The 18,796-nt window shown below is 44.9% G+C and overlaps 1 long non-coding RNA gene across 1 annotated transcript in view; it reads left to right on the top strand.

The window, feature by feature from the left end:
• The first annotated feature begins 9,572 nt into the window (after positions 1-9,572).
• LOC145713641 (uncharacterized) overlaps positions 9,573-18,796 on the top strand; it is a 362,598-nt gene continuing 353,374 nt past the window's right edge. Inside the window, exon 1 of the long non-coding RNA XR_014136665.1 lies at positions 9,573-10,223. This is a non-coding gene — a long non-coding RNA (uncharacterized LOC145713641). The remainder of the gene's footprint in view (positions 10,224-18,796) is intronic.

Here is an 18,796-nt window from a genome sequence, read left to right on the forward strand (position 1 = left end):
TGTTTTGCTTTGTTTATATTTCTCCTCAAACATCCTCCTGGGGATTGAAGAAGACCACAGGGTCATATTTTACAAGGGTATCCTTTTCCAACTATGGAATTAACCCCGTAAGATTCCAAAGAACTTTGCCGCCTGGATCCAATTCTCTTGTCCACTCCCATTGACTCTCTTCTGTTCACTTCCTTTATCCTTCTCATCATGACAGTATTGCTTGAACCCTTCATGTCCAGTTTAATTTCCATATTGCATGAAGTTGTTACTTTTCATATAGTAATATTCTGATTGCATCCTATCTGTCCAAAAGTTTGGGAACAGTTTTCATTACCATTAGGTGACGTCCAAAGCCCTCTAGCTCAAAAACCAGGTACCATGAAACATGCGAATATCATATAACCCAATCATTGCCATTGTGGGATTTTGTCCTAGACAGATGAGTTTATGTTCACACAAATATCCAGACATCAACTTTATTTGTGATAGCTCCAATTTCTCGTGTCCTTCAACAGATGAATGATTAAGCCAACTGTGGTCCATCCATACAAAGGAATAATACTATGCAATAAAAGGGAACAGACTGTTTATAGTCACAGCAACATGGATGTATCTCCAAGGAAATAAGCTAAGTGGAAAAAGCCAATCAGTCATTAGGTGGAGGCTGTTCCCAAGGCAGAATAATTCCTCGGTATTTATAGCTCACTGCTCATAAGAGCCCAGTGGGATACTGTCGCCATAGAAAGTCCCCTGGCTGACAGTTGTTAGGTGTTGGCAGCTGGAAGACAGTCTTGGGGACATGAAAATGCATGTGTCAAGGGAATATGGATGAGCACAGAAAGAGCTTCCTACCGAAAATGAAATTAAGGAATATCCAGAAAGTAGAGGGAAAAAAAGACAATGGATAACAAGAAAGGATAAGAAAATTAGAGGACCATTTGAGGAAGCCCAATACATAAACAAAAGCAATTCCAGGACGAGAAAAAACAGGAGAGAGGGAATAAATCATAAGTTATTTTTTTTTTTTCAGTCCAAAAAAGTGATTTCTGTTTCTGATAGGAGCACGGCAGAAGCTTAGTTCTTTCTGAACTGTCTCCTCCTGGAAAACTTACACAGTTACAAGGAAAAACAACAGCAACCTACAGGACACATTTTCAGTGAATCTGGGAAATAGAGAAAAACCTGGAGACTCCAAATTATAAGCACAGCTCCCAAAGTCAGAACCAGCAGGAAGCCTGAATGGAAAGTCATGGCAGTTTTATGTAATCATAGTATAAACATAGTATAATGTACCAGGGAAGGTTTGCGTGGGAGTCATCCACGTGGAGGTGCTGTTTAAAGCCATTGGAATGACTGCTTTGCCAAAGAGAGGAGAAAGGGCTTATGTCGGTGTTGTTTTAACATGCTTACAGATCACCTTGTCATAGGGGATCTTGTTACAGCCTTGTCAGGACTGGGACCTGAAGTTCTGCATTTCCAACAGGCCCCTGGGTGATGCTGATGCTATCTGCCCATGGACCCTGGGAATAACCAGATCTACCGAGCACACTTTGAATAACAAGGCTTTAGAGCAGGGTTCTCAGCTCTAGCTGCACTTTCTAAGCATCTGGGGAGCTATAAAAAGTCCTGTTTCTCAGGCCTCATCCCAGAGAAGTCCATCAAATCTGTGGGGACCCAGGCTTCAGTGGTCAACTGCAGCTCTAAAGGCAGAATCTGGGAATTAGGTGTTAAGCTAGATGCACTAGGGGCCACGAAGGTACCTTAAAGAGGGAAACAAGTCAGGTATAGTGGGGAGGGGCTAGCAGCCCCCCAGACCGAGGCCATGTGGAAATGTGGGCCTAGTTGTTAGCAGATATTCCAGTTATTCAAGATGGCCAGGCATTTGGGTGTAATGCAGAATGGAAAACAATGCATTTTTTTTTTTAATTTTTTTTAACGTTTATTTATTTTTTGAGACAGAGAGAGACAGAGCATGAACGGGGGAGGGTCAGAGAGAGGGAGACACAGAATCTGAAACAGGCTCCAGGCTCTGAGCTGTCAGCACAGAGCCCGACGCGGGGCTCGAACTCACGGACCGCGAGATCATGACCTGAGCCGAAGTCGGCCACCCAACCGACCGAGCCACCCAGGCGCCCCGAAAACAATGCATTTTTATGCATTGCCACCCAATCCAGATTTTTCTGCAACACTGAGTGGACAGCATTGGGCAGACTAGAAAACCTGCTGGCTAACTTGATGGCAACTGCTGAATTAAGATGAGAGCTCGAAGTGTGCTGGAAATGTGTTTGTCATCCTAATGACTGAGGGTTGGAAGGTACACTTGGCAGGGTTCAGGGATGCCAAACACCTGTGGTGCTGGGGTAGCTCTGTACCATGAAGAACAATGGAAAAAAAAAAAAAAAGAATAATGAAGACTTGTCCTGGCAAAATGGCAAATGTCCCTTCAGAGAAAGAGGCACATTAGGACTTGGGGAAGAGAGTTTGAAAAAGTGACTAGATAATCCAGGTTTCTCTACCTTGTTTCCTAGGATACAATTATCTGTATCTGTCCATCTCTATCTCTCTATCCATTCATCATTATCTATCTATCTATCTATCTATCCATCCATCTATCATGAATCCATCCATCCATCCATCCATCCATCCATCCATCCAACATCTATCTAGTATGTATCACCATACACAGAAAAAAAAATTTTTTTTTCTGGTAAAGAAGTATTTGAGGCAATGGGAAAAAATGAATGGTCAAATTGTATTATCATAAACTTTTTTTTTCAGTTTGACATTGACTATATTATACATTCTAAAGCTGTGTTCATATTAAGCCATAAAAGATTCCACAAGCATCTTCACCCAGGCAGCCACTTCTCTACTTTCACGATAATATCTTTTATCCATTTGTTAGTCCTGCATAACATACACCTTTATACATTCCTGTTGAGACTGCCAGCATGGTGGCCATAATTCATCCCAGCTTTCTACTTTTACTTTTCATTCACGTAATTCTCTACTCTTGTTAAAGTTTTAAAGAATGCCCAGTGATATACAATGAAAATCATTCTTTTTCTCAGCCTGCTTAAGTAGGCTATATGTCTGGTGAGGCTTTATGGACTTGTACTGTAAAGATATAACTTTATATTATATAGAAGGAATATGGGAGAACTGTTGCTGATTACAAAGCATCATACTGGAGAGTGACCATGTGCACTGAAGAAGGAAAATGGAAGTAGGATTGGATTACAAGTATGAGGTTCTGTAATGGGAGATTCCGAATGCCAATTGGCCATTCATTCCTGGAATGGAATGCATACCAGCACCGCAGCTATCCAAGTCTGATTTACGTTTTTACATGCTCACAGTTTTGTGAATAAAGTAAGATAAAAGCAAAATAAGAAAAGAGTAAAATAAAGAAGAACCTATAATGCGGTGTGTCTAAGGGCTGTCCTTGATCACCATCTGAAGTCATCTTATTCATTTCCATCTCAGCTCCCAGTACACCAGTCATATTGGATTAGCCTCCCCAGCCCTCATATGGCCTCATCCTAACTTAAATAATTACATCTGAAATGGACTCATTTCCAAATAGAGTCATGTTCTGAGGTACTGGGGGTTAGGATTTCAACATATGAATTCTGGGGGGACGCAATTCAACCCATAACACAGATATGCAATACATATGTATTGAATGAATGAAGAAAGGTAGGGAAAGGGCTTGCCTGGGCACCATTCTACTTCCAAGTGGTCAGGACACTGCATGTGTCTGATTACATCTACCCCAGGAGTCAGTATTCTGTAAAATGTATGAGTCAATGATTGTAACTGGATTCTTTATAAACACAAAAAGGTGATTCCTTGAGTGACATGAATGGTGACAGTATATACATTGCCAGTGGTTTAATCACAGATAAAGTGTAAACGTGTAAAGAATTTTAGGAAGACCATCCAGGCACAGCTAGAGAGTGGCTTTTGATGTGACCTGTTGGTTCCTGAGCTGAACCTGCAAGTTTGGACCTTGGGGACACTGCTCTCCAATGTTTGAAAACTCATACTAAAGCCCAAGTTCAGGAAATTGCCCCAAGCCCTACCTATGCTCTCTGCTTTGGATCCCCAGACTTTCCTGTCATTTGGCTCCTAGCATCACTCTGAGTTTCTGTTGTCATCTGACCTTTTCCGTCTTCTTAGTCATCCTGTATTTGTCCATCCCTGGCTTGCCACTTACTTGTATCACAGGACATAAATGTGTGGCAGAATTCGTAGACATTTTGCATATAATTTCTCAAAAGTTCTAACTTTTTTTTTTTTTAACGTTTATTTATTTTTGAGACAGAGAGAGACAGAGCAAGAACGGGGGAGGGTCAGAGAGAGGGAGACACAGAATACGAAACAGGCTCCAGGCTCTGAGCTGTCAGCACAGAGCCCGACGCGGGGCTCGAACTCACGGACCGCGAGATCATGACCTGAGCTGAAGTTGGCCCCTTAACCGACTGAGCCACCCAGGCACCCCAAAAGTTCTAACTTTAAACAGGAACTTTCTGTTGTGTTTATAGAAATGTTGACACCTGCATATCTTTCGTGCTTGCTCCTTCTGTTCCCAATTGCTATTGACAGATTTGTGCAATGCTGGAACTTCTGTAGTTGCTGAAAAAATAAGCACCATGAGGGGAAGGAGTCATGTGTGATTTTTTGACTGTTTTTTTGAGTTTTTGATTTTTTTTCCAACTGTATTCTCAGTTCCCGAATATCACTTGGCACATATTTGTTTTCTTACAGAGATTCCTTTCTTGCTGGGGACCTAAGTACTAATTGCTTCAGCCTTCAGCAGAATGATTGAAAATAACTAATGTGGACATTGTGGGAGGCATTTTATGTACTTTTATACTTTAGGCTGTGGGCTGTAAGCTGCTGGGAAAATGTTCCTCTATCTTGTAAAATACATTTCCTATATACTGTTTTCTGTGTCTGTAAATGAACATCTTCATTTTCAAGACAACCATGTGTCTACTCAGAGCCAGCTTCACATTCAGGTAGGATTTTCTTTAAAACGCTTCAAATGTGAGTTCTTCCCATGTGAAACTAATACTAAAAAATTAGCAACTTACCCAAAATCACTTGGCTAGGGACTGGCAGAAATAGTATTCAAACCAGGCTTTCTAACTCCAAGCTCCGTGTTCTCTCCAGGAAAATATTCAAGTGTTTTTCTTAAGAGACAAAAAAAGGGAAAGAGGAAATGCACAAATTTTACAATTCATAGATCCAAAACTGGGAGCAATTACCCTATTCTATAGCTGGGGAAACTGAAGCCCAAAGACTCCCTCAAAAGGTCACAATACTGGGACAAGAGTGTCTAGAACACATGTAATAGAAATATAATGCTGGCCTTAATGCCAGCCATAGTGGTAATTTAAAATTTTCTAGCACTGTCATTAAAAGGTGATAAAAAGGGGCACCTGGGTGGCTCAGTCAGTTGAGCATCCGACTTCGGCTCAGGTCATGATCCCGCGTGGGGCTCTGTGCTGACAGCTCGGAGCCTGGAGCCTGCTTCGAGTTCTGTGTCTCCCTCGCTCTCTCTGCCCCTCCCCCGCTCACGCTCTGTCTCTGTCTCTCAAAAATAAATAAACATTAAAGAAAAATTTTAAAAAGTGATAAAAAACAGACAAAATTAATTTTAATAATACAGGCAACTGATCTAGTACATCCCAAAAATATCATTTTAGCACCTAATAAATACATGAATGAATGAATAAATAAATAAATAAATAAATTAAATAAAACTAAGTTTTTTAAGTTTATGTATTTATTTTGAGAGAGAGTGAGTGGGGAAGGGGCAGAGAGAGAGGGTGAGAGAGAATCTCAAGCAGCCTCTGAGCTGGTGCAGAGCCCAACGCGGGCCTCAATCCCATGAACCCATGATCCCATGAACCATGAGACAATGACCAGAGCTGAAATCAAGAGATACTTAACTGACTGAGCCACTTAGGTGCCCCAATAAATAATTAATGGATATTTTGTATTCCTTTTCTCATACCAAATCTTCCAAATCCTGTGTGTATTTTAAACTTACTGCACCTCTCAATTCAGGCTTGCCATGTTTCAAGTTCTCAAAAGCTGCATGTGGCCAGCGGCTACCCTCTTGGACAGCATAGCTCCAGGACAACCCTGAAGCCCTTATTTTCTTCTCAGCAAATGCACAGTGCCTCCCAGACTTCCATGTCATTGGATTCATAAAATAATAATCATAAAGAGCTGGTGCTTATTTTGAATTACTGTAGGTGGAAGAAGGCAGGAGCAGCAACCAGCTGGGAAGTATATTTCATTCGTGGAAGATGTTTTAAATTACAACTCCTGTGCTAGTAATGCAAATCAGTAATGAAAACTAGATTATAAATTTCACAGTGGGGCATAATATTGAAAATATTTGTGTTCTGAAGATAAAGATGCGTAATGTACTTTTGACGTAATGCTTCCAGTACTTCTGATTCTCATTCTTTGAGCTATTTTCAATTATGGTAACATTTCTATCAAAACTCACTCCCTTCTCCCTGGTACCCCTTCCATGCGCCCAAGGAGCAGCACATAGGCTCTTGTAACATCTTGGTAGAGGAGCTGCCCCCTTTTCCTCACTTAAATCCATTCTAATGCTACCAGTTCAGTCTTTCCCTAAAATATGCCCAACAGAACAACAATTCTGTGGAATGTGGTTACGGATTCTACAAGGCAAAAGAGTTTCTGTGTCCAAATGAGTTTGGACAATACAGGACTAACAATATCTGTTATGACGGGATTTGGTTGGATGTGACAAAGTCGACACACAGTTTTAACTAAACAGGAATTGATTTCTTCTCACATTATAAAAGATCCAGACATAATCCAAGGCTGCTGCAGTGACTTCACACTCTCCCCAGTATCCCAGACTGTCTCCTTCCTCTCTTTTCTTCAGCTTGAACTTAAAAAAAAAAAAAAAATGTTTATTTGAGAGAGAGAGAGAGAGAGAGAGAGCACAAGCAGGGGAACGGCAGAGAGAGAGAGCCACACAGAATTCGATGCAGGCTCCAGGCTCTGAGCTGTCAGCACAGAGCGCGATGCAGGGCTGGAACTCACAAACTGAGAGATCATGACCTGAGCCGAAGTTGGATGCTCAACCCATTGAGCCACCCAGGCGCCCCATTCAGCTTGTACTTTTAATCCTCCTGCTCATTGCTTCCTACTTGCAAGATGGCTTCCCCAAAAGTATACGTTTTAGGCTCAAAGAAGAAAGGAGGGGTGGAGGGCAGGAGGGATGGAGGGATGAAAGGAAGAGGGTTAGGAAGGATGGAAGGACGGAGGGATGGAGGAAGGAAAGATGCCTTCATCAGGAAGCTAAAACTTTCCCCACACTCTCTAGGAGTCTCCTAGTTAGGTTTCATTAGCTGGAATGATATCCCAAGGCTACCTACAGCTTCAAGAGAGTCTCGCAAGATGTATATATTTTATTTTATTATTATTTTTTTTTCAACGTTTTTTAATTTATTTTTTGGGAGAGAGACAGAGCATGAACGGGGGAGGGGCAGAGAGAGAGAGGGAGACACAGAATCGGAAGCAGGCTCCAGGCTCCGAGCCATCAGCCCAGAGCCCGACGCGGGGCTCGAACCCACGGACCGTGAGATCGTGACCTGGCTGAAGTCGGACGCCCAACCGACTGCGCCACCCAGGCGCCCCAAGATGTATATATTTTAACAGAACACATTATGGTGGTAAACTAAGTCACACGGCTCTTCTTAAGAATGAAGGAGGAAACGGAATCTGGGATGCTCAGTATGTGCCACGTGGAGTTTTCTTAGAACCTGTTTTGTTTTGTAAGATTTTGCTTTGTACATATCAAATGGGGTGGGGGGAGGTATTAACCTGCTTTCTTTTTTTTTTTTTTTTTTTAACGTTTATTTATTTTTGAGACAGAGAGAGACAGAGCATGAACAGGGGAGGGTCAGAGAGAGAGGGAGACACAGAATCGGAAACAGGCTCCAGGCTCTGAGCCATCAGCCCAGAGCCTGACGCGGGGCTCGAACTCACGGACCGCGAGATCGTGACCTGAGCCGAAGTCGGGCGCTTAACCGACTGAGCCACCCAGGCGCCCCACCTGCTTTCTTGACCAAAGGGATCAAGGACCTGCACGCTGACCTCTTCCCTCTGCCTCCGCCTGGAACACAGATACCACTTCTGGAGTGACAGCGACCATGTGGCCGGAACCAGTGCAAGTCCCCGAGAATTCCAGAACCGGCCGCCCTTCAGTGAACGCCAGCCACTACCTGCGAGCGGACTGCGGTTACGTGACAAACTGCAAGTCTCCATCAGCCCAGGTAGCAAGCCTCCCCGGCAAGCTGCGCTGAGAAACCAGCCTGCGACTGCAGCTGGCCCTCCTCGAATCCCGGCAGCCTCAGCGGCCGGCCGGCGCGGGCTCTCCTGGGCTCCCGGCAGCCTCAGCGGCCAGCCGCGCGGGCCCTCCTCGGCTCCCGGCAGCCTCAGCGGCCTCAAGCTCTCTCTGCCTCAGAGCGTCCTGCGTCCAAGGTGGCGGCGCCGCTCTGCGGGTCACCGGCGCCCTCCCTGCCCCTTCTCGCCCCTCACAGCCCACGCAGCGGCCCTGCCACCCCAGGGCAAGCACTGCGGAGAGATGGGCCTGGCCCGGAAGTAGGGGACTCGGGGTCGCCGTAACCCACCCTCCGTCCTGGGGGGCGGGGGCTCCAGCCTGGCGCCGCCCCCTGAGGGGCGGAGGCCTGGAGCCCCACGTGCTACGCCCCAACTTTCCAGGGTGCTGCTGGATGCACTGCGGCCGGAGGCTGGCTTTCTTGTGAGAACTCTAGATCCAGAGCGTTCCGTGGCAGGAAGCTTGCGTCCACGCAGGAACGGGCTGTGGCATTCGTGCAGGTGGGCCTCGCGCCGCAGCCAGTGTTGCGGGGAAGGCTCATGGCACCTGCGGGGCCACTGCGCGCAGCATTAGGCTCTGACGCGAGTGTGGGTTCCTGTTCGGCTCCCTCGTCCGCTTGACAGCCCGGAGACCTACCCTGAAGCGGTTCCTTTCTCGAGGGTGGGTTCTCCTTCCGGCTGCTGCCTGCAATCTTGCCCCAAGTGACCCGCTTGGAACGACTGTACTGCTGTTTGACTCCAAGCGTTTCTGACTGGGAATCTCTAGCTGGTTCCGCCACTGAAGGATTGGACGGACGGCCTTCCATCTGTGATGTCTTCGTTATCGTGCACTCTCTGCCATGCACCTGTGGATGTTCACGTTTGGGCTGGTGGCCATCCTGGTACCCCGTGAGCCAGTTTCTAAGCCCTCGACTCCTTCTTGACCCTGCTTTTTCCATCAAGGGTCCAGCATGACCTTGGGGTTCCGGCAATTTTCTCTTCGTTTTCTGGGAAACTGTATGGGGGTAGTCTGCCTACGAGATGGCCCCCAGTAATTCTTCCCTCTTTTTTTTTTTTTTTTAATTAAAAAATTTAATTTTTAATTTAAAAAAAAATTTTTTTTAATGTTTCTCTTTGAGAGATGGAGCGCAAGCAGGGGAGGGGCAGGGAGAGGCAGACACAGAATGTGAAGCTGGCTCCAGATCCTGATGTGGGGCTTGAATCCACGAACCATGAGATCATGACCTGAGCTGAAATGAAGTTGGATGCTTAACCAACTGAGCCACGCAGGAGCCCCTTTAATTAAAAACATTTTTTTTTTACTGTTTATTTATTTTTGAGAGAGAGGGAGGGACAGAGCACAAGCAGGGGAGGGGCAGGGAGAGGCAGACACAGAATCTGAAGCCGGCTCCAGGCTCTGAGCTGTCAGAGCTGAAGTCCTGCGATTCACACCCGAGCCACCCAGGTGCCCTTAACTCTTCCCTCTTGATATTCGCATCCCGTGCACTTTTCTCCACCTTGATGCACGCTGACCAGTGCAATCTTATGACTCAGAGAACATGGAAACGATGAGGTGTTACTTTGGAGGCTAGGTCAGAGAAGGCATTGCCAGTTGTGCCTTCCTCTGTCCTGGATCACCGGCTCTGGGAAAGACAGTTGTCACGAACACAGTTAAGCAGCCTCGTGAAGAGATCTTTGTGGTGAAGAACTGAGGCCTCCTGTCAACAGCCATCACCAGATTGCTAGCTCTGTCCACGTTCCATTTTGGAATTGGCTCTTCCTACCCCCACCAAGCCTTCCGATGAGCACAGCCCTGGCGGACACGTCCCGGGAAACCCTGAGCCACAACTATCCAGGTGAGCTGTTCCCAAACCCGTGGTCCAGGGACACTGTGGCAGATACCTGTCATTGTTTTACGGTAAGTTTTCATGCAGTTTGGGAGAGGGCAGCAGAAAACTAGTACATAATCGCTCAGGGCCCAGCCATAACCTCCAGAAGCTTCCGCAGCGGCCCCTGCCCTTTTGCTGGGCCACAATCACATCTGTGCTACAAAAGTGCCCGTATGATATTTCCCATTTGGGACCTAAATAAGCACCTTTCAGCACTTTTTCAGTACTTCAGTCCTTACTAATTTGGGAAAATGAGAAGTGGTGTGCAAACTCAAAGAAAAAAGGCAAAATAATATTTTAAGATGTCATTGATATAAAAAATATAATAGGATTTTTAAAGATGGGAAAGTTCAGCCTCATCAAGGAGCCAAATGTTTCCCCCCTGAGTTTATGTGAGGCTCTGGAAGGGTGCAACGGCTGCCAATTTTTGGGAAGCCGTGGAGCCTGCTGGAGTCGAGTATGAGGTCTCCATTCCGCTGTGTACTTTGGAAGGTGAGGTGTGCTTCCTTTATACTTGCAAAGATACGCTATTAGAGCCCTGCCCGGGAACCAAAAGGGAGACACACAACTGTTAGGTGAGAAATTGTGTGTTTTCATCCACAAACAGTAACAGGTTTGCAGGTGTTATATAGATACGTGGGTGAGGCAGGCTGAGTGGGTAAGCATCCGGCCTGGCTCTGTGGGGCCCTAGCATGTTCCTGATCTGCCACTCTGCTCCTTGGTGAGGTGCGAGATACAAGGTTATCAGAAGGGTTCAGTGAGAGTTCCATGGTACCTCCTCCATTCTCTTCTACTTTCATCCTGATCGTGGTAGATGATTGCGTTGCATTATCAAACACGAATGCGGTTGTAAGGGACAGGTCGAACAGCACACGGTGCATTGCAAATAGAAACCGAGCCCCATGGACCTCCGCTGGCATTTCACCTAATCCGATCACAATGACAGCACGTTCCCTTAACATGATTACCACAAAAATGGGGCCAGGGACTACACCAGGGTTACTCTAAATTTTTACCTTGTTTGGTAAGTACAGACTATCTTTTCATTGTGATTATTGATTATTGTTAAAATGTAATGAACTCTTCCTTGGGCAGACAAGATGAAAGTGAAATATAATCTTTCCTGTCGTCCCTGAAATGAGAAACTATAGAAACAGTGTGTTACCCTAGGGGATTTTACACACACACACACACACACACACACGCGCGCGCGCGCACACACACACACGCACACACACGCACACACACACGTGCACATGCTCCTGTGATTTTGGAAATGCAATGCTTCCATATGTTGGCTTTGTTTCTTTTTTCTGTTGACGAAAGCTCACAACTTAATGTTAACCCCTAACGAACATCTCTATAGTTCATCTTGTTAACTTTTGAAGACGTGGATCAAAAATGGTGTTCAAGTCAACTGGAAACCTCACAGAAGGATGGATGCTAGACAGCAGGACTAAGTGGATATAACTGTCTCACTGTCTCACTGGGCTAAAACCATACCAATAAACAGAAAGAAAATCTCTCTCATTTTCAACAGTTGGCTTTGAACATTAGGTTTCATTTATAAGCTGATTTGTCCAATTACTTAAACTTGTCTGATAGAAATAAGAAACAGAAGCGCTTCTGAAGCTCCTGCCCAGCTGTCTCCTTGGGGACCCTGCCTCACCCCTCCTCTCCTGTTTGGACCCTGCAGATACGTATTGTAATAGGGATGTTAAAGAGGTTTGCTGCAGCACCCAGACAACCGGGAGACCGCCGGCAGGTTCACCGGTGTCACTCTCCTGAAAGCACAGTTTGTCTCGGTAGTACACTTACGGAAGAGTACAGACCTGAAGGGACAGGAGCAGCACAGTGTGCTTCTCAGGGTTCTGATCCCCTCAGGCTTCCTGGAACCCTTGAACGACAATTTCTTAGCTCACATCCAGTGGGGCTGACTCTGGCCTGCAGATGGGGAATTGGGTAATAGAATGTGCTGTCCTCCTTCTTCCCACTCTCACCCACACCTGGGCCCCACCTGGGCACCTGCCCACCTGCCAGGAGGACTTGCTTCCTGATGTCAAGGGCACACAGGAGGAGAGGAGGTACCCTTCACTACTTTCTCAAGTGATGGAATTTTGTTTTCTTGTTCTAGTTTTGGCTCAGGGAGAGCAGGACTGGTCCCGTTGGTCCAGTAGCACACCTCGGAAATACATGAGGTCTGGGTTTGCATGCTCAGTTACGGTCAGCACGTTAGTGGAAGGTTAATGTGGGAGATGTAGACACCACTTTCATCTGACTCGCTCTCCAGTTGTGGAAAGCTTCCTTGTGCTTCGTAGCAGCTTGAGAAGTCCAGGCCCTCACTGGGATGAGAGAACACGTGACGTCTACCACCCCCCATGACTCATCACAGGGCAGTGATCAGTAATCAAGGAATACTGGAGAACCAAGTTCAAAGTCTCAGTCTTTAAAATGTTGTTACCTCAGCTCACTTATTTTATTTTATTTTATTTTATTTTATTTTATTTTATTTTAATTTAATTTTGTTTTTTAAAAGTTTATTTGAGAGACAGAACATGAGCATGAGCAGGGGAGGGGCAGAGAGAGAGGAGAGAGACAGAATCCCAAGTAGGCTCCATGCTGTCACAACAGAGTCTGACTCAGGGCTTGAACCCACGGACTGTGAGATCATGACCTGAGCTGAAATCAAGAGTTGGACGCTTAGCTGTCTGAGCCACCCAGGCACCCGTTCCTCAATCAGTATGCTGTTTTTAAAGTTTATTTATATTGAAAGAGAGAGAGAGAGAGCACGAGTGAGCGAGCAGGAGTGGGGGAGGGGCAGAGAGAGAGGTAGAGGGAGAGAATCCCAAGCAGGCTCTGCATTGCCCCATGCAGAGCCTCATGCAGGGCTTGAACCCACGAACCATGAGATCATGACCTGAGCCAAAACCAAGAGTTGGATGCTTAACTGAGCCACCCAGGGGCCCCCTCAACTCACTATTTTAAACAGTGACCTCTGCCTTGCAAGAAGCCTGTGAAGTCTGTAGCCCATTCAATTGTCAGTTGTTGAGGAAGAGTTTACCATACTAATATGTGTGGTTGTATATGTACGTGTGTGTATATGGGTGTGTCTGTGTGTCTGTGTATATGAATGTGTGCTTAAAAGAGAAACTGAGAGGTGTTAAAAATTTTAAGAGAGTATTTGAACAAAAAGTATTTCCAATCAAGTGTAGCACGCTGGAAGTAGTTAGGGCTCCACTGACAGGACCTCAGGGAGAGATTTTGGTTAAGAAAAGGCAGAAGTAAATCAAGGAAACTATTGATTGGCTATTGCTTGAAGCCTAGTTGGCAGTTTGTGATTGGTTGTTGATAGGTTGTTGTTACAAAATCAAAATTTTTTAACTTTGAGGCATTTACAAGCTGACATTTTGGTTTGCTTACTCAGGCTGCTAGGCCGTTAGAGCCCCCTGAATCTGATGTCTCCCTTGTTTAATTAATTTAACTGTGTGTGCATGCACAGGCATGGGCGTGTTGCATGTTTGTATGCATGCGTGTGCTTGTGTGATTGCAGGTATGTACGTAGCGGTCCAGCACACGTGTATGTGCACACGTGTGGCGGTGTGGGCACACATGTGCACAGATAGGTGTGTGCACACATCTGTTTGTGTGTTCACGTTTACCCACCATACATAACCTGCGGTAACCACTCTTGTAGTTTGGGTTTTGTTTGTGTTCCCCCTGTCACTGTGACGTTTGTGTGTAATCACAGCATTTTGGAGTCTCCAAACACTAGACTCTTAGCTTTACAGTTGAAGGGTAGGGAGGAGCGTACTGAGTATGGAGCGCAGAGGTTGTTTAAACTGAACGCCATAGACGAGGAGTGGCAGTTCTGGGATCAGGCTTGTCCCTGCTCTCAACAGGAGGCATCTGTTGCCTGGAGACCAGAGGGCAGGACTCAGCTATCAGATGTGCAGGGCTTCTGCGAAGGGCAGCGTGGGCACCCGACTGGGGCTCGTGGGAAGGGAGGCGCGGGGCACCCGTCGGAGGTTCATGGCAAGGGCAGCAGCTCCCAGGATGGAGGTGCTCCTGACTCCGTGTATCTCTAGACCCTCGGGTCTCATATTGCTGTTCAGACTGTGGGAACAAGGGCACATTGCTGTGTAGGACAGAACGTAACTGCTCAGACCAACTGAAGCTTTAAGGTAGTTTTTCTTTTTCCTTTGCTTCTCTCTGGTTCTTCTCCTTTCCTTCTTCCTCTCCATCCCCTTTGTTTCCTTTCTAGCTATCCCCCCACCCTTCCATCTGTGTTCTCTTCCTTCCTCCTTAATCAAATGGTTATGAATCCCTCTCATACAACCCGATGAAAACGTGGTATGGCATGAACCTGGATACGTAACTGTGTCTTTCGTATAGCTATAACATTTACTCTTTAGGTTTTTCTTATATTCCCATTAAAAATTTTTTTTCTTACTAAGTCGTCTTCTTAAATGTAAAACTATAATGTTCCCTCTGTTTCTGCTTAGCACTCTCTGGACCAAGAAGGCTCTAAACTATGTATGGGGCTGGTATAGACAGCCATGGAAACACAGCCGAGGCTGATTTGAGTGCTTTAAGGAGCTAGAGTCCATGGAGGTCAGTTTATTAGAGTTCGTTATATAGATGAGTCATGGTACAGGCTGGTAAAGATGAGAATAGAAGCCCCCACAGTTTTTTGTTTGTTTCCTATACCAGGCAGTTTCACTGCTCTCCTTGCACCTTCACACTTCATTCTTAGCCCTCCCATGATGTCCTGATTCAGGTTCTCTCCATTCTTAGCCCCACCTTGATGTCCTTACTAAGGGTCTCTCTATTTACTGAGGCTCAGAGAAGTTAAGACACTTCCTCCAGGCCACACAGTAACCGGGAAGCTGAGGTTCTAACCTAGGCAGCCTCCCTCCCATCTGAATTTAAAATGTGTAGTAATCATACAGGTATTAAAGAAAATGTGTAGCAAGAAAACACCAGAGAGTATGAATCAAAAGCTAGGGTCTGAGGGTGAGCTAGTAATCAGGATCACAGATCTTCCCACTGGCTGATTTAATTAAATCAGAGCTTTGGAAAGGTGGAAAGGGTGAAAGTCGTTAGAAATGTACATTGAAGGGTGCCTGTGTGGCTCCGTTGTGGTTTCAGCTCAGGTCATGATCTCATGGTTCTGTGGGTTCAAGCCACACATTGGGCTCAGTGCTGGCAGCGCGTAGCCTGCTTGAGATTCTCTCTCTCTCAAAATAAATTAGTAAACTTAAAAAAAAAATGACATTTTCAGACAAAGAAGGTCTTCAAAGACTTGTGTCTATAAATGCATTAAAAATTTGTCAGGGCACCCAGATGGTTCAATCAGTCAAGCTTCCGACCTCAGCTCAGGTCATGATCTCGCGGTTTGTGACTTGGAGCCCCCGGTCGGGCTCTGTGCTGACAGCTCAGAGCCTGGAGCCTGCTTCAGATTCTGTGTCCCCCTCTCTTTCTGTCCCTCCCCTGCTTGTGTGCTCTCTCTCTCTCAAAAAAAAAAAAAAAAAAAACATTAAAAGAAAAAAGAACTGTACATTGTGTCACGTGGGGCTGCCCTCTGTGTTTGGAGAGCTCTCCATGACTTGCCGATTCACGTTGGGCTAAAGTTGGGCTATGGCTCAAAGGCGAACTCTACACTCTTTGCAGACCCCGAGGCCTCTTCCTTTTCTCCTGCAGTATGATCCTAACCTGAGACCACAAGGTTGAGCAGGAGGAAAACTATATGTACTCAAGCTTGAGTGGAGGATATGCAGTAGAGTATCAGGATAGCCCAATTCATGTGATTATCAACGCTTCACCTCTCTGCCTTTGGGGTAAAGTCTTGCAGTTTACCACAGGGTAAAGTCAGGATTATAATTATTCATGATCACCTTTCTTTTGAGAATCAAAGCTTAGAAGATTTTACAAATGAAGACTTTTAATTGTACTACAAAGTCCAGACTTTTCCTACTCTCCCCCAGTGTGTCTCATCTCCCTGATATGGGAAGCTCCTCAGCTATTGTGTCTGCATTAGCTACTAAACCAGGAGGCCAGGAAGTAGGGCTCCTGTGCTTTTGTCTCATCTCGGGACTGCTCACTTGCTTTAGTTCCAGTAGTGGCCTTAAGTGAATTAATTTGGGGCACCCCATACTCCCCAGTGTGTTAACTTCAAAATGACCCAAACCTGCTGACATTCTGTGAGTTCTCTTAGGTTGTTCCACAGTCTAGTGGATTTCATGATTAGAAAATAATTTCATTCTCTAAAGCATCTTAAAGACCTAGCTATGCTGGGAGAACATTGTTTCAGTTGCTGCTGCCTCCCAGCTGAGACTTAAGAAAACAAAAGAAACAAATTTCACATGATAATATTAGCAAATGCCTCTTCTGTAAGCCCTGTCTTCACGCCCTTTGAATTGCATTATCTCCTCTCCATATTGTTGACTTACTTGCATAAAGAATTTTGCTGTACAAAGCTGGGAAAATGATTTCACACTTGCTTTGATCAGAAATCTGTTGCGGTGGTTAAACTGTTCAGTATATTCAAATGTGGTTAGCTTTGCTAAGAGAAGGGAAAGACAATCAAATTGTTAGCATAAATCAAGAGGCCTAAGTGCTGTCTTGAATATTTTCAGATAGATTTAAAAGGTAGTTTAAATTTAAGAAGGTCAAAGATGCCAGGACTCTAAAGCATGCTCACTGTTCATTATTTCAGCAATTTTCTAATGTCACATCTCATATGCATCATCTGACATCTAGATTATGTAAAGCCAAAATGAGGTCACCATGACAACCATCTGTGCCATTAATTCATTGTTATAAGTTAACTTGGATTAGATTCTTGGCTAAATTATGAAATGTGTGGTCTTTATTTTATGGACGACCATTTGGTAGCTGTTTACATTACTTCCAGTTTCTGGATTTTAGCAGCTAATATTGCATTTTTTCTCTTTTTCTTCCCTCCCCACACCCCCACGAAAGGAGTAATCACTTCATAATAGAATTTGTAACTTTATGTAATAGGAGTTGGCTCATGACTTTGCAGGGGGGGGAGGTAGGGTAGTATATTTACTTAATAATAAATTTTTGTGGAAAATGCCTTGAAGCTTTGAGGATTGTATTTACTGTTTATATCAAGTAATTGCCCATTGTTGAATGGCATTGTGGAAATTTACAGAACTGAAAGATTAGTTTTTGGTAGACCCCTTGTAAATCATGGTTGGAAGAGCAAAAATGACCCAAAATTCATGAAGAATACGTGGCTTCATCCAATTATAGGCAGTTGCCAGTGACAGCAAAAGTTGCCCAGAGCGTAGTTATGTAACTAGTTTGATATGGGAAGTTGAGTCGCCAGGCAGCCTGGGGAAGTTGTACCTGGCCTGTGATGGGTAACAATGGGCTGCAGAAACAAGCCCGGGGATCTGGGCAGCTTGGAGGAGTCTGCTGGGCAGGCTGTGGGTTAAAACCAGTAAGGAAAAAAATATGATGAATTACAAAACTTCAGCTGATGTAAAGTTTTTATTAGTTGCAGCATGGTTGCATGTAATTATGTTCCCTATAAATAAGAGTAAATGGGAAACAAGGTTGAGTTTAGGAATTAAAGTCTGGATTTGATGAAAACTGCAGAGGGAAGTAGACACTTTGGGCAGAGAAAAAGGATCCATGGATCAGAACATGTAGCTTGGAACGAGTAGATCTAGATCTAGTGGTGTATCTAGATTCATGGCCTTTTTTCCTAGGGCAGAGAAAGTGCTGGAAAGATGGGCTAGTGGGAATTATTTCGGGCGTTGAGTTCAGACAGACTTGAGTAAATGCTGGCTTTGACTTTGTTATGACAGCCCTAGGAAGCTGATGTAGGGTGTGTATAAAATAGTGAAATGATAAATCGCCAGCAGAGAAGTAGTTTTGAATCCCAGCTGCTATCGCTGGGAGCAGTGGTGTTTATAAATGAGACGTAGAAAGTAGTCACGGAGGAAGGCGCTTGGAAGAAATGGTGGGAAATCTTCCAGATCACTCCGAGGGCTGAGGATTTCTTTTTTCTGCTTGAAGCTTTGGAGGTATAGCAAAATCTTCCCAGTTCATGCATAGAAAAGCAGAGGGGGTTCCCATCCTCTTTGGTCACTGTAGCTGCTCTAGACACTGAGATTGCTGTGTAGTGTAAAGTGATGAATAGGAACAGCAAAAGGAAGGGAAGTAGATGAAGAATTGGCAACCTGTTACTTGGTTTCGGCAGGAACCCTGAAAAGCTTGAACATCGAACATACTGCATCCTGCAAAGCAAAAACATTGTGTATTTGACAACAGTTTTTGACAGCAGAAAGTAGCCAGTTTGGCTTAGACCAGGGGTTGGTAAACTTTTACTGTAAAGGGCCAGATAGTAAATATTTTCAGCTTTGTGAGCCATACAGTCTGTTACAAGGTTTCAACTCTGCTGTTGTAGTGTGAAAGCAGCTACAGACAACATCTAAATAGAGGAACATGGCTGTGTTCCTATAAAACTTTATATATGGACAATGAAATTTGGATTTAATTTAATTTTA

Source organism: Panthera onca, chromosome X (assembly GCF_046562875.1).
Source record: "Panthera onca isolate mPanOnc1 chromosome X, mPanOnc1 haplotype 2, whole genome shotgun sequence".
NCBI lineage: Eukaryota > Metazoa > Chordata > Mammalia > Carnivora > Felidae > Panthera > Panthera onca.